At 34.4% G+C, this 12,956-nt stretch overlaps 2 non-coding genes across 2 annotated transcripts; both read right to left on the bottom strand.

The window, feature by feature from the left end:
- Window positions 1–4,653: 4,653 nt before the first annotated feature.
- On the bottom strand, window positions 4,654–4,725 carry TRNAD-GUC (transfer RNA aspartic acid (anticodon GUC)). The gene has a single exon. It is a non-coding gene; the product is annotated as a tRNA-Asp (tRNA).
- Window positions 4,726–5,660: 935 nt separating this feature from the next.
- Window positions 5,661–5,732, bottom strand: TRNAE-UUC (transfer RNA glutamic acid (anticodon UUC)). Its single transcript has one exon. It is a non-coding gene; the product is annotated as a tRNA-Glu (tRNA).
- Window positions 5,733–12,956: the final 7,224 nt, after the last annotated feature.

The following is a 12,956-nucleotide window of genomic DNA, read 5'->3' as shown; positions in this document are numbered from 1 at the left end:
CTGGGCACTGGAAAATCATAGAGAGTTGTATAATAGTTCATTTTAAAGGCAATTGCAACATCTAGTCACTTTTGTAATTAAAAATAAAATACTTTTTAAAGTAGAATCAATTTTGTCAAAAAAATTGCATTTTTGATGTTTTATAGTAAGGAACGACACATAATAAAGAACGACCTTTTGCCTATACTAGATAAATGCTTACGCAAAGAAGATAATAAAGACGCCAACTATTCTTCTTAAAAGATACAGTAAAGAATGAGCCTTAGCCTATTGTAGCAGAAATAAGAATATCTAGGTTGCAGTGGTAGCTAGCAACCTAGTAAGAAACGCCAAATTAAAATATGATCATTAGAAGAACAAACCGTTGCTTATATTGAACTTAGTTAGCTGCCTGATTCTTTGAGGTTCGTCTCTTACTATTCCAAAGAAGAAAAAGCCGTAGGCTTTTTCCTGTTTGTAATATTACATCCGGGTTGCAGCGGTAGCTAGCAACCTAGTAAGAGACGATCACCTCCAATGTTAAGAAATATAAAACCCCGTAGCTCCTAAAAAAAGAGTCAGATCAAAACAAAAAGTACACCATTAGAACCGCCTTGTCCAAATCCTCCATAAAGGAAACTTACCGCCCTTTGGCTTGAATAACAAAGAAAATATATTGGCTTGAAAATCAAGAAAATAGACTTTTACTACGTTATTCTCCCCAAACGGGATATTTTTTTTCTTTCTTTTCCACAGATAGCTTGGCACTGGAACATCGTAGAGAGTTGTTCAATGGCTCATTTTAAAGGAAATCTCTAGATCTAGCGCTATTTGTACTTATTTTTTTTTTTTTAAATTAATTTTTTTTTACGAAAAACTTAATTTTTTATATACAATATTAATCAATGACGTCATAGTCTTTGGATGTATTAGTACATAAAGTCTGGATCATCGAATTAAAGCTGAAACTAAGTAAAGAACAATTATGCCTACATATATTCACAGTGATGTATAAAATTTCCCATTACATCTGTAAACTGTTCCACAGTTGCCGGTTCATACCTTGGAAGCTTTTCACTAAACATGCAACATTTCTTTTGGATATTACTATGAAGTTTTGCGAAAGCATCTCTAGCTGACTTTTCAACAAAATCCATTCTTTCAGAGATAATTTTAATCTTTTTATAATAAGGAACGACCCTATGCTAAATTTTATAAGCCACTTAATTATTACATTAAAAGACGATTATTGGAATAACGAACAATTGTACACATTGGAATTAGTTAGCTACTTGATTGTTTGAGGTTCGTCTCTTACTGTTTCAAAGAAGAAAAAACCGTAGGCTTTTTCCTGTTTGTAATCAGTTTTTTATCCGGGTTTATAATAAAGATCGAACTCTTCCCTATACTAACTTGCATACGCAACTTCACTATAGTTAAGATTACAGTATTTATATTATGCATCATTATAAATTATAAAAGGTTCAAATGTTCGAAGATTATAGAGTTAAAAATTTTCCCACCCCGGGAATCGAACCCGAGCCTGTTAAGTGAAAGTTAACTATCCTAGCCACTAGACCATATTGAACCATAAAGAAGTATGATTTAAGAGCCATATGCGTATTATTATCCGGGTTGCAGCGGTAGCTAGCAACCTAGTAAGAGACGATCACCTCCAATGTTAAGAAATATAAAAAACCCCCAACTCCTAAAAAAAGAGTCACATCAAAACAAAAAGTACACCATTAGAACCGCCTTGTCCGAATCCTCTATAAAGAAAACTTACCGCCCTTTGGCTTGAATAACAAAGAAAATATATTAGCTTGAAAATCAAGAAAATAGACTTTTACCACGTTATTCTCCACAAACGGGATATTTTTTTCTTTCCGCTTTTTTTTCTGCTCAGCTAGCTGGGCACTGGAAAATCATAGAGAGTTGTATAATAGTTCATTTTAAAGGCAATTGCAACATCTAGTCACTTTTGTAATTAAAAATAAAATACTTTTTAAAGTAGAATCAATTTTGTCAAAAAAATTGCATTTTTGATGTATTTTCATACTGCAGTCTTTTCAAAGATATTTGAATTTTGAAGCAATAAAACAGTTCATGGTAATGAACTCTATAGTAATAATAGCTACTTGTCTCAATAGTAACCGAAACTCCTGGAACCAAAATTTTCTTTTTTGGCTTAATCGCTAAAATTATTATGTAAACTGCAAAAATATTTATGATGCCTAATCAGTAATAGTAATATTTTAATTTAAACAACAATTAAGTATTAAATCAAACGGTTCGTTGTCATTGTAAAGAGCTGTGTAATGGCTCATTTTAAAGGAAACTGCTGTATATAGAAACCTTTTGTAATTAAAAAAAATTAATTATTATTATAAAACAAATTATTACGATGTGGTAAAGAACTAACTCTAGAAGATAGCAACTAATTTAATTTTGAAAAGAAAGAATTACAGCAGAAACCTAAATGGTAGTATAAGTAGGCTACATTTAATAACGACCGTCCACCAGGATTTGAACTCGGATCGCAGGATTCAAAGTCTTAAGTGCTAACCACTACACCAAGAAATGTTCATATAAGAAAGAATTTTAACAGTATATGATAACTTAAAGACCAAACCCTAACCATCAGTATTGTCTATCAGATCGTTTTAACGAACTTTATAGCAATTTTATACATTAAAAGACGATCATTTTATAATAAAGAACGACCTCTTGCCTATACTAAATTTTATACGCCACTTATTTATAATATAGGTTAGTAATACAATAAAGAACGACACCTTGCCCATGTTAACTAAAACATAAATAGGGATTATGTAATTTCCAATAGTATCATGGCTGTAGAGATGGCTGAAACCTAGTTACAATAAAAAACGATCATTGGAATAACAAAAATTGCATACCTTTGGAATTAGCTAGCTACTTGATTATTTGAGACTCGTCTCTTACTATTTAAAAGAAGAAAAAGCCGTAGGCTTTTTCCTGTGTGTAATCAGTTTATTATCATAGGCAGCGCGCTAGCACTGCCTGAGTAAAGAACGATGTGGGCACAATGTGTTTTTTTTTTTCCGGATTGCAGCGATAGCTAGCAACCTAGTAAGAGACGATCACGTCCAATGTTAAGAAATATAAAAACCCAGAGTTCCTAACAAAGGAGTCAGATCAAAACAAAAAGTACACCATTAGAACCGCCTTGTCCGAAACCCCTGTATAGGAAATTTTCTGTCCCTTGGCTTGAACAGCAAGGGAAATATATTGGTTTGAAAATCAAGAAAATTGACTTTAACCACGTTATTCTCCCCAAACGGGATATTTTTTCTCTTTTCTTTTTTTTTCTTTTCCACACATAGCTTGGCACTGGAACATCGTAGAGGGTTGTTCAATAGCTAATTTTAAAGTAAATTAATTGGGTTAAAAATCTATAGTAACTAAAATAAATTATTTCTAAAAGAGAATAAATTTTTCCACCAAAAACTGCATTTTTTATGTCTTTTCACACTGCAGTCATTCAAACATAATCGTATACCAGCGGTAAGATTTGAACCCACGCCTCCGAAGAGACTGGTGGCTAACACCAGTGTCTTGGACCACTCGGCCAGGCTGCCTCTCATAAATAAATATATATGTGAATTTGGGTTTGCATTACAGTAAAGAACGATCTCTCTACCATAGTAACTGATATGTTACATTAAAAGACGATCATTGGAATAAAAAGTTATAATAAAGATCAAACTCTTCCCTATATTACAGTAAAGAACGATCTCTGGACCATAGTAACTAATATATCAGGGTTGCAGCGGTAGTTAGCAACCTAGTAAGAGACGATCACGTCCAATGTTAAGAAATATAAAAACCCATAGTTCCTAACAAAGGAGTCAGATCAAAAGAAAAAGTACACCATTAGAACCGCCTTGTCCGAAACCCTTGTATAGTAAACTTTCTGTCCCTTGGCTTGAATAGCAAGGAAAATATATTGGCCTGAAAATCAAGAAAATTGACTTTAACCCCGTTATTCTCCCCAAACGGAATATTTTTTGTTCTTTCTTTTCCACAGATAGCTTGGCACTGGAACATCGTAGAGGGTTGTTCAATAGCTCATTTTAAAGAAAATTATTTGGGTTAAAAATCTATAGTAACTAAAATAAATTATTTCTAAAAGAGAATAAATTTTTCCACCAAAAACTACATTTTTGATGTCTTCACACTGCAGTCTTTCAAACATAATCGTATCCCAGCGGTAAGATTTGAACCCATGCTTCCGAAGAGACTGGTGGCTAACATCAGTGCCTTTGACCACTCAGACAGGCTGCCTCGCAGAATCTGGGTTGCAGCAGTAGCTAGCAACCTAGTAAGAAACGATCAGTCCAATTCTAAGAAATATGAAAACCCAAAACTCCTAAACATAGAGTCAGATCAAAGCAAACAATAAGGAACGAACTGAACCCATAGTAACTTAAGTATTAAATCAAACAGTTCGTGGTCATAATAAAGAGCTGTGTAATGGCTCATTTTAAAGAAAACTGCTGTATATAGAATTATAATAAAGAACGACCTCTTGCCTATACTCATTTATATTAAAGTTTTGGTTAGGAGGTAGCTAAACTGAGTATCTTTTTAATTTTCAAGAAATATTGCTTTAAACTTAATATATTAAAAATTCTCTCCGACGGGGAATCGAACCCCGGTCTTCCGCGTGACAGGCAGGGATACTTACCACTGTACTATCGGAGACTTATAATATATAAGTTACAAATAAGTCATGATATTTAATTCCTTAATACATCTTTTTACATGTTAATCGGGGTTACAGCGGTAGCTAGCATCCTCCTAGCAAGAGACGATCACGCCCAAAGTTAAAAATGTAATAATCCGGATTGCAGTGGTAGCTAGCAACCTAGTAAGAGACGATCACGTCCAATGTTAAGAAATAAAAAAATTACATTAAGAGACGATCATGGGAATAACAAACCATTTCATACAATGAAATTAGTTAGCTACTTTATTGTTTGAGGTTTTTACCCGGGTTGCAGCGGTAGCTAGCAGCCTAGTAAGAGACGATCACGTCCAATTCTAAGAAGTATAATAACGCATAACTCCTAAAAAAGAGTAAGATCAAAACAAAAAGTACACCATTAGAACCACCTTGTCTGAAACCCCTATATAGGAAACTTTCTGTCATTTGGCTTTTATTGCAAGGGAAATGTATTGGCTTGAAAATAAAGAAAAGTGGCAGTTACTACATCATTCTGCCCAAACGGTATTTTTTTTTCCTTTTTTTCTTCTTTTGCACAGATAGCTTGGCACTGGAACGTCATAGAGAGCTGTTCAATGGCTCATTTTAAAGGATTTACTAGATCTAGTGCAATTTTTAATTCAATTTTTTTTTATATTTTAAATCAAATCAATTTTTCCACTAAAAACTGCTTTTTTGATGTCTTTTCATACTGCTGTCTTTTCAAAGTTATAATAAAGATCGAACTCTTCCCTATACTAACTTGCATACGCAACTTCACTATAGTTAAGATTACAGTATTTATATTATTTATAATAAAGATCGAACTCTTCCCTATACTAACTTGCATACGCAACTTCACTATAGTTAAGATTACAGTATTTATATTATACATCATTATAAATTATAAAAGGTTCAAATGTTCGAAGAAATCTTCCCACACCGGGAATCGAACCCGGGCCTGTTAATTGAAAGTTAACTATCCTAGCCACTAGACCATATGGGACCATAAAGAAGTATGATTTAAGAGCCATATGCATATTATTATTTCACCATACCAATTATAATAAGGCCAAAACAAAATAGTCGACATGAAACCTTACTTTTGACACATTAGTTAAATCTTCATCAGGCTTAAAAAATGTTTTGCTAGTTTTACATGAAAGAACGAACCTTAGCCCATAGTAGCAGAAATAAGAATATCTAAGTGGCAGTGGTAGCTAGCAACCTATTACATAATCCGGGTTTATCCGGGTTGCAGCGGTAGCTATCTGGGTTGCAGCGGTAGCTAGCAACCTAGTAAGAGACGATCACGTCCATTGTTAAGAAATATAAAAACCTATAGTTCCTAAAAAAGGAGTCAGATCAAATTCAAAAGTACACCATTAGAACCGCCTTGTCTGAAACCCCTGTATAGAAAACTTTCAGTCCCTTGGCTTGAACAGCAAGGGAAATATATTGGCTTGAAAATCAAGAAAAGTGGCAGCTACTACAACATTCTGCCTAAACGGGATATTTTTTCTTTTTTCTTTTCCACAGATAGCTTGGCACTGGAACATCGTAGAGAGTTGTTCAATGGCTCATTTTAAAGGAAATTAATTGGGTTAAAATTATAGTAAAGAACGACCCCTTGCCTATATAAATTTTATACGCCACTTAATTATAGTATAGGTTAGTAATTCCACAGATAGCTAGGCAGTGGAGCACCGTAAAGATCTCGGTTGCCGCGGTAACTGGCAACCCAGTAAGAGACGATCACGTCCAATGTTAAGAAATATAAAACCCCATAACTCCTAAAAAAAGATTCAGATCAAAACAAGAAGTACACTATTAGAACCGCCTTGTCCAAAACTTCTGTATAGAATCCGGGTTGCAGCGGTAGCTAGTAACCTAGTAAGAGACGATCACGTCCAATGTTAAGAAATATAAAAACCCATAGTTCCTAACAGAGGATTCAGATCAAAACAAAAAGTACACCATTAGAACCGCCTTGTCCGAAACCCCTGTATAAGAAACTTTCTGTCCCTTGGCTTGAACAGCAAGGGAAATATATTGGCATGAAAATCAAGAAAATTGACTTTAACCACGTTATTCTCCCCAAACGGGATATTTTTTTCTTTTTTTCTTTTTTTCTTTTTTCTTTTCCACAGATAGCTTGGCACTGGAACATCGTAGAGGGTTGTTCAATAGCTCATTTTAAAGGAAATTAATTGGGTTAAAAATCTATAGTAATTTACAGTAAAGAACGATCTCTCATCCATAGTAACTAATAAATGGTGGTTCCAGGGGTAGTTACATGAGGTTCGTCTCTTACTATTTCAAAGAAGTTATAATAAAGAACGACATCTTGCCTATACTAAATTTTATAGGCAACTTAACTTTAGAGTGTAGGCTAGTACAGTTACATTTTTTAAATATATTCAAATTTTACATTAATAAACGATCATTGGAATAATCCGGGTTGCAGGGGTAGCTAGCAATCTAGTATGAGACGATCACTTCCAATGTTAAGAAATATAAAAACCCGTAGCTCCTAAAAAAGGAGTCAGATCGAAATAAAAAGTACACCATTATCCGGGTTGCAGCGGTAGCTAGCAACCTAATAAGAGACGATCAGGTCCAATGTTAAGAAATATAAAAACCCATAGTTCCTAAAAAAGGAGTCAGATCAAAACAAAAAGTACACCATCAGAACCGCCTTGTCCGAAACCCCTGTATAGGAAACTTTCTGTCCCTTGGCTTGAACAGCAAGGGAAATATATTGGCTTGAAAACCAAGAAAAGTGGCAGCTACTACAACATTCTGCCTAAACAGGATATTTTTTTTTATTTTCTTTCTTTTCCACAGATAGCTTGGCTTTGGAACATCGTAGATTGTTGTTCAATGGCTCATTTTAAAGGAAATAAATTGGGTTAGAAATCTATAGTAACTAAAATAAATTATTTCTAAAAGAGAATAAATTTTTCCACCAAAAACTGCATTTTTGATGTCTTTTCACACTGCAGTCTTTCAAACATAATCGTAAACCAGCGGTAAGATTTGAACCCACGCTTCCGAAGAGACTGGTGGCTAACATCAGTGCCTTGGACCACTCGTCCAGGCTGCCTCTCATAATTTGGGTTAAAGAAGTAGCTAGCAACCTAGTAAAAGACGATCAGTCCAATGCTAAGAAATATAAAAACCCAAAACCACTAAACATAGAGTCAGATCAAAGCAAAAGTTTACAGTAAAGAACGAACTTCCAGCGTATAGTAACTAAAAAGTAAAGAGCGATCTCTCACCCATAGTAACTGATATGTGGTGGTTTCAGGGGTAGCTGCAAGATATCCATATTGCAGCGGTATCCGGGTTACAGCGGTAGCTAGAAAGCCAGTAAGAGACGATCAGTCCAATGCTAATTATGATAAGGAACAAATTATAAACTTAGTTAGCTGTCTGATTCTTTGAGGATCGTCTTTTACTATTCCAAAGAAGAAAAAGCCGTAGACATTTTCTTGTTTGTAATCCATGTTGCAGCGGTAGCTTGATAATCCGTATTGCAGCGGTAGCTAGCAACCTAGTAAGAGATGATCACGTCCAATGTTAAGAAATATAAAAACCCATAACTCCTAAAAAAGATCAAAACAAAATTACATCCGGGTTGCAGCGGTAGCTAGCAACCTAGTAAGAGACGATCACGTCCAATGTTAAGAAATATAAAAACCCATTGTTCTTAAAAAAAAGAGTCAGATCAAAACAAAAAGTACACAATTAGAACCGCCTTGTCCGAAACCCCTGTATAGTAAAATTTCTGTCCCTTGGCTTGAACAGCAAGGGAAATATATTGCCTTGAAAATCAAGAAAAGTGGAAGCTACTACAACATTCTGCCTAAACGGGATATTTTTTTCCTTTTTTTTCTTGTTTTGTATCCAAAGATAGCTTGGCACTGGAACATCGCAGAGGGTTGATCAATAGCTCATTTTAAAGAAAATTAATTGGGTTAAAAAATTTCAGAAATAACTTGATCTAAAAGTGTTTCCAAATCTTTTCCCGAAAGGCATATATGGCTTGCGTGACAAGGCAAGACCATTTCGGATTAGGAATGCAGAATATTTTAAATCAAGGCTTCTTAGCAGACATACTAAGTTTCGTCTTGACAAATAGTTTCTTTTTCATAGCTTCCAATTGCAAGATTACTATATAAGAAGCGTCAGATTTGTAAATGTTCTCATTCATAATTAGATAATGGTTAGATCAAAGCAAGGTATACGCATGTTAAAAAAACCGTACTACACAAACAACAGAGATAGTATCTCGAAAAGAAAAAAGCAAAGGTATTCAACCGACCAGGCGTATCGAGAAGTAATAATTGAGAGAGCAAAACAAAACAGCAAGATGTGTTATCACAATGATTACAGTAAAGAACGAACCTCCAGCCCATAGTAACTAAAATAAGATTATAATTAATACTAAAGATAGATCAATGATTTCATAAGCGTATGTTATAGCCAGGTCTTCTCTTACTATTCCAATTAAGAAAAAATTATAGGCTTTTTCCTTTTTGTAATAGAGTAAGGTACAATAAAGAACGAACTCTAGCCTATATTTTATATCAAAGGACGATTACAATAATCCGGGTTGCAGCAGTAGCTAGCAACCTAGTAAGAGACGATCACGTCCAATGTTAAGAGATATAAAAACCCATAACTCCTAAAAAAGATCCGGGTTGCAGCGGTAGCTAGCAACCTAGTAAGAGACGATTACGTCCAATGTTTAGAAATGTAAAACCCCATAGTTCCTAAAACAGGAGTCAGATCAAAACAAAAAGTACACCATTAGAACCGCCTTGTCCAAAACCCCTGAATAGAAAACTTTTTGTCATTTGGCATGAACAGCAAGGGAAATATATTGGCTTGAAAATCAAGAAAAGTGGTAGCTACTACAACATTCTGCCTAAACGGGATATTTTTTTCTTTCTTGTTATCCAGAGATAGTTTTGCACTGGAACATCGTAGAAAGTTGTTCAATGGCTCATTTTAAAGGAAATTAATTGGGTTAAAAACCTTTTGTAACTAAATTATTTTAAAAAAGGATAAATTTTTCCACTAAAACTGTATTTTTGATGTCTTTCCATACTGCTGTCTTTTCAAAGACATTTGATTTTTGAAGCAATCAAACAGTTCGTGGTAAGGTTGTATTTTAAACTTTATATTCCATAGATAGCTTAGCACTGGAACATCGTAAAGAGTTGTTCAATGGATCATTTTAAATCCGGGTTGCAGCGGTAGCTAACAACCTAGTAAGAGACGATCACGTCCAATGTTAAGAAATATAAAAGCCCATAGTTCCTAAAAAAGGAGTCAGATCAAATTCAAAAGTACACCATTAGAACCGCCTTGTCCGAAACGCCTGTATAGAAAACTTTCAGTCCCTTGGCTTGAACAGCAAGGGAAATATATTGGCTTGAAAATCAAGAAAAGTGGCAGCTACTACAACATTCTGCCTAAACGGGATATTTTTTCTTCTTTTTTTCTTTTCCACAGATAGCTTGGCACTGGAACATCGTAGAGAGTTGTCCAATGGCTCATTTTAAAGGAAATTAATTGGGTTAAAAATCTATAGTAACTAAAATAAATTATTTCTAAAAGAGAATAAATTTTTCCAGCAAAAACTGCATTTTGATGTCTTTTCACACTGCAGTCTTTCAAACATAATCGTATACCAGCGGTAAGATTTGAACCCACGCCTCCGAAGAGACTGGTGTACAATAAAGAACGACACCTAGCCCATGTTAACTAAAACATAAATAGGGACTCTGTAATTTCCATCAGTATCATGGCTGTAGAGATGGCTGAAACCTAGTAAAGAATAATCCAGGTTGCAGCGATAGCTAGCAACCTAGTAAGAGACGATCACGTCCAATGTTAAGAAATATAAAATTACATTAAAGAACGAACTCTCGTCCATAGTATTTGAAGCATTATAAGAAATCATTATATAGATGATGAATTTTCCCTAATGATTAATATTAGACATAAATTAAAATCTTGTTTAGGGTAAAAGACCAGATAATATATTTTAAACTATATTTATTTTCTGAAAAGTAAGGCTCCAACCAGATTCGAACCAGTGATCTATCGATCTGCAGTCAACTCCTCTACCTCTGAGCTACGAACTCTTGTTATTAAGAGAGAATTAAAGATGTTTACATGAATATTAGACATAAATCATATCCGGGTTGCAGCGGTAGCTAGCAACCTAGTAAGAGACGATCACGTCCAATGTTAAGAAATATAAAAACCCATAGCTCCTAAAAAGGGAGCTAGATCAAAAAAAAAGTACACCATTAGAACCGCCTTGTCCGAAACCCCTGTATAGTAAAATTTCTGTCCCTTGGCTTGAACAGCAAGGGAAATATATTGGCTTGAAAATCAAGAAAAGTGGCAGCTACTGCAACATTCTGCCTAAACGGGATATTTTTTTTTCTTTTTTTCTTTGTTTTCAGAGATAGCTTGGCACTGGAACATCGTAGATGGTTGTTCAATGGCTCATTTTAAATGAAATTAATTGGGTTAAATGTAATAAAGATCGAACTCTTCCCTATACTAACTTGTATAGGCAACTTCACTATAGTGAAGATTACAGTATTTATATTATACATCATTATAAATTATAAAAGGTTCGAATGTTCGAAGATTATACCGTTAAAAATTTTCCCACACCGGGAATCGAACCCGGTCCTCCTAAGTGAAAGTTAACTATCCTAGCCACTAGACCAAATGGGACCATAAAGAAGTATGATTTAAGAACCCTATGCATATTATTATTTCACCATACCAATTACAATAAGACCAAAACAAAATCGTCGAATTGCAACCTTACTTTTGACACATCAGTTAAATCTTCATCAGACTTAAAAACTGTTTTGCTAGTTTTGCAGTAAAGAACGAACCTTAGCCCATTATAGCAGAAATAAGAATATATAGGTTGCAGCGGTAGCTAGCAACCTATTAATTACATAATCTGGGTTGCAATGTTAGCTAGCAACCTAGTAAAAAACGTACAATTAAAAGATGATCATTAGAAGATCAAACCATTGCTTAAATTGGACTTAGTTAGCTGCCTGATTCTTTGAGGTTCGTCTCTTACTATTCCAATGAAGAAAAAGCCGTAGGCTTTTTCTTGTTTTTAATAATACATTAAAAGATTACAATAATGATGAATTGAATCGATCCTTTGTGTTGCTCAATTACTACAGGCTATAGTTCATTCTTTACTATAAATCTATTTATCTGTATATACACAGTTTTGTAGAAAAATCAATTCAATGGATACCTTAATACAGCATAATGGATGAAACTCTGGCTCATGATTAGAGGTTTGTTCCGGGTTGCAGCGGTATTTACAATAAAGAATGACACCTAGCCAATGTTAACTGAAACATAACTAGGGATTATGTTTACATTAAAAAACGATCTTTAGTCCACAATAACTCAAGTATTATAAGGAATAATAATATTGATGATGAATTTCCCTTAAGAAACCATCGTAGGTAAAGATTCTCATAACGGTAATCAAACTCAGGCCAACTGGGTGAGAGCCAGCTATCCTAACCGCTAGACCATATAGAATATGTCAAATACTTGATTGATGAAGTTTATGTTAAAGATTTATTTTGAATTTATATCCGGGTTGCAGCGGTAGCTAGCATTACATTAAAGAATTAAGTAAATCCGGGTTGCAGCCGTAGCTAGCAATCTATTAAGAGACGATCACGTCCAATATTAAGAAAATATAATAACCCGTAACTCCTAAAAATCGAGTCAGATCAAAACAAAAATTATAGTAATGCAACCGCCTTGTCTGAAACTACTATGTAGGAAACTTCCCGTCCCTTAGCTTGAACAACAAGGGAAATATGTTGACTTGAAAATGAAAAAAAGTGGCTCCAACCACGATGTTCTGCATATACGGCATTATTTTGTTTCTTTTTCTCAGATAGCGGGGCATTGGAACATTGTAGAGAGTTGTTTAATGGCTCATTTTAAAGGAAAGGGGTGGGGTTAAAAATATTTTTTAATAATAATTTTTAAAATATAATTAATTTTTTATGAAAAACTACAATTTTCCATGACACTGCAGTAGCTTGTGTTATTATAATATCATCCGGGTTGCAAAGGTACTAGCAACCTAGTAAGAGACGATCACGCCCCATAGTAATCCGTGTTGCAGCAGTAGCTAGCAACCTAA

This window comes from Artemia sp. Qi Xiang Cuo, unplaced genomic scaffold (assembly GCF_049724085.1).
Source record: "Artemia sp. Qi Xiang Cuo unplaced genomic scaffold, ASM4972408v1 HiC_scaffold_2955, whole genome shotgun sequence".
Classification (NCBI taxonomy): Eukaryota; Metazoa; Arthropoda; class Branchiopoda; order Anostraca; family Artemiidae; genus Artemia; species Artemia sp. Qi Xiang Cuo.
The sequence above is the reverse complement of the archived record's forward strand: the minus strand, read 5'-3'. Positions and strand labels throughout refer to the sequence as shown.